The 3,914-nt window shown below is 40.9% G+C and overlaps 1 pseudogene; it reads left to right on the forward strand.

The window, feature by feature from the left end:
* The first annotated feature begins 855 nt into the window (after positions 1-855).
* LOC133099886 (olfactory receptor 10Z1-like) lies at positions 856-1,726 on the forward strand (annotated as a pseudogene).
* The last annotated feature ends 2,188 nt before the right edge of the window (positions 1,727-3,914 follow it).

Below are 3,914 nucleotides of genomic sequence, written 5' to 3' on the forward strand. Positions count from 1 at the left end.
GAATATGCCACTCTAAATGAGACAGTGCCTTCAAAATCATTTTGACACCAAGCTAATCCATTAACATTATATTAGGCATCTGAAAAGACCTTCAATGAGAAATTATTAAGAACTTAAAATTATTGACATGTATTAAGAACTAATGATATTTTAAATCTCAAGCTTTAATTATTACCATGGATAGGAACCCAGTAGAAGTTACAAGTTAAATTCATTTATGTGGTCAGGTCATTGTCACAATTATTACTTTTAGAGCCAGTACATAGTGAAACACTGATGGAGAGAGGATTTCATTGAAGGAAAGTTAAAGTTCTTTTGGAAAATTTCACTGATCTCCCTAATTTTACAAAAAAATGTTATTTTCATTTTAAGTGATTTAAATGATTTGATTATTTTATTCATTCAGTCAATAGTTTATGAAGCACTCCTGAGTACCAGGTTACCATTATATCTGAAAGAGCATTTGAAAAATGCAGCATCACAAAATCCGGTGGATGAGAACAAAGCAATTTTATTCATATTTCCCTCTTACATGCAGATCCAGTTTGGAAAAGAGAGAGGTAAGAATGCTTTTGTGAGTATAATCCAAGAAGATGCTTGGGCCCACTCCATGTCATTTATACAGATTTTCATACTAGAATTATTCTCATCACTCTGACTCCTGAACTTTACTTCAGTCAAATGCATTTAGCATCACTTTCTCAGGCCCTCCCATGAAGAGGTGCCTGGAAGCTCAGGTCCCCCTGATTAAAGTCTAGGTGACACTGGTGCACAAGGATATTTTACAATCATCTCAGAGTCTTGACTTCAATAACCCTGCACCTTTGGAAGAGAGTTGCTACGTGCACCAAGAAGATGGGCAATCATACCACAGTGAGCACATTCCTTCTGTGGGGATTTTCCAGTTTCCCAGACCTACAGAGTCTCCTCTTTGTGAAGATTTTCTTCTCCCAAGCTATCATCCTAGCTGCAAATGTGTCCATAGTGGTGGCCATCAACCTCAGTCACAACCTTCACATCTCCATGTAGTTTTTCCTCTGTGGTCTCTCCTTTTCAGAAACCTGTACCACTATGGTAATCATCCCCCATGTGTTGGTGGACTTGCTACCAGACTGTAAGACCATTTCTCTTCTTGAGTGTGCCACACAGATGTTTTTCTTCTTTGGCTTGGCAGGCAATAACTGCTTCATCATGGCTGCCATGTCCTATGACTGTTACACTGCTATTCACAATCCACTGCACTACTCCATCCTGATGACCCATAAGATCTGCTTTCAGCGGATGATGGCCGCTTGGGTGGTTGGGTTCCTGGTTTCTGTGTGCATTGTCCTCATAGTATTCAACTTGTCTTTCTGTGACTCCAACACCTTCCAACACTTCTTTTGCGACATCTCACCTGTGGTCTGCCTTGCTTGTGACTATACTCCCTATCATGAAATGGCTATTTTTCTGCTCTCTGCCATTGTGTTCGTGGGCAGCTTTATTTTCATTATGATTTCCTGTGTCTTCAATGGGTCCATAGTTATGAGGATGCCCTCTGCCCAGGGGAGGTATAAGGCCTTCTCAACTTGCTCCTTCCACCTCACTGTAGTATGCATACACTATTGGATTTGCTGGCTTTGTCTATTTGAGGCCCAAGCACAGTGACTCATTCCCTGAAGATATGCTGATGGCTGTGACACATACGATGCCAACACCTCTGCTTAATCCCATTGTTTCTTTTTAACTTCAGTGATTATATTTTTCAGATCTAGAAATTTCCCTTGGTTATATTTCATAATTCTTTTTCTTTGCTGAAACTTTTCTATTTCAAAGAAATAGAATTTCAATGATTGCTTACTGAAGCATTTGTTTGATGGCTGCCTTAAAATCCTTACCAGATAATTTTAACATCCTTTTCATCTTGATGTAGACATATATTATCTTTTCTCACTGAATTGTGATTTTTCTGGTTCTCGGTATGACAGTGATTTTTACTGCAGCAGAGACATTTAGGATATTATGAGACTCTGGATCAGATTCAATCTTTTTTTAGGAGGATGTCCCCTGTCACTGCAACTACTAGGTGTATGTGTATCTCTTCAGCTTCCTGCTGAGCACTACTGACACAGCTCTGGGAAAATGGAGTGCTGACACCCACTGCCTCCTTGCAGATGAATGAGATGCAAGTGCAGCTCCCGCCACCACTCTGTTGTCTCCTTCCCAGTTATAGTGTGATGCCAATTTGCACACCTCCTTTCTTCCAAGTAAGGTCAGTTCCTTGTTGGGCCCCACTGCCACTAGGGAGAGGGCACCTGCAGAGCTGGCTCACACTGTTTTGTTGTTGCAGGTGGAGGTGGAAGCTCAGGTCCCCACTGGACCCCCACTCACAAGGGGGGTGCGGTTACAGGGGAGCAGAGTACCAACTAGTACCGCCTCACACTCCCTCATTGTCTCATTGCTGCCAGATGACAGAGGAGGTTCATTTCCCTGCTGGACCCCACTGACAATACCCTGGCAGGGGAATCAAAGGGTGGGTGGGGTGAAGAATACCTCCCTACTTGGCCCCAGTGAATCCTGCTGGTGGGAGACAGGTACGATTTTTCCACTGGTGTTTGTCTGGAGTAAGACAGGTATTGCCAAAATGTTTTCTATTCTGTTAAGGTCACCCTTTTCCCAGTTCTTTGGCTAGCAAGAACAGACTTTTCTTAAAGCTTTTTTTTTGTCTGTGTCTCTTGATGGTTCTGAGTTGGAGGTTTGTGCAGCAATCTGTACAGGACATATGGAAGCAATAAGAAAATGCAGGGACTCAACACTATGTGATTTCCTCAGGTCCAAAGTCCCTAGGGGTTTGCCTTCTTCTCTGTCCTGTTTAGAATCTTCTTATGCTTGTTTGTTGTTTCATCTAGGAATGTTCTTAGTAATAAGAGAGAGGACCTGAAGGGTATGGAGCAACTTCATCTTCAATGAAACCAGAAGTCTATGCCTTCAAACATTTAACAATATTTTTCCTGCTTCTTATTTACTTTGTGACAGAAAGTTGATGTAATACAAGTTTGCCTGACATATCCAGATGTAGGAGTCTGCATACTTACTCTGAACAGAAAGGGCTGGCTAGAAAGAAATGTGTCACAGACAAATGAAAGTCCTCTAGTGGTGAAGTATTAAAGAGCCCCTCATTCTGCCCCTCCACAGAGAGTATGTGCCTTAAAAGAAGTCAGAGTATTAAGAGGATATTTGTGACCTTGAACTTTTGCTTAACCTTTATGTGCCTCAGTTACATCTTCTGTAAAGTACGAATTACAAAACACCTTTTGGGGTTATTCTGAGGATTAATCGGGTCACTGCTTGTAATTACTGGGAACAGTAACTGGAAGGTAGTAAACTATCTCCTATTGTTAGCTCCTTTGCTAATTCTCTTGCTACTGCTACTACTACTCTTACTAACATTTGACTTGTACATGTTCTAACTCTCCAACCATTCCAAGGCATAAGGGAGACATTATTCAGCAGAGAGTGATTACATAGCTTTTACTAAACCAGGCTGAGATGCTATTTACCAATCTGAGTTAAACAGTGTCATGGCAGTGGTGTAACTGTGGTGAGCATGGGTTTGTGTAAAAGCCTATCACAGGTGTAGCAGGATCTGACACAGACGTTCCATCACTTGAATCAGGCTGACATTCAACAGATTCAAAGGCCGCCAAGTCAGTGGTTCATGCTAGAGCAAAATCTTCATACATCCACTCATTTATTAATTTTTCATTCATACATTTAAAATATACATTTATGCTTACTGTGTTGCAGGAAGTGTGTAAAAATTAGACACACAGGAAAAGAAAGACATTAAATGTGTCTATATGAAGAGTCCAGCATTTTTGAGAAAACAAATACTGAATCTGTAGTTGCAAGTGCACTGAGTATTCTGAAAAAAA

This window comes from Eubalaena glacialis, chromosome 10 (assembly GCF_028564815.1).
Source record: "Eubalaena glacialis isolate mEubGla1 chromosome 10, mEubGla1.1.hap2.+ XY, whole genome shotgun sequence".
In the NCBI taxonomy this organism is placed as follows: Eukaryota; Metazoa; Chordata; class Mammalia; order Artiodactyla; family Balaenidae; genus Eubalaena; species Eubalaena glacialis.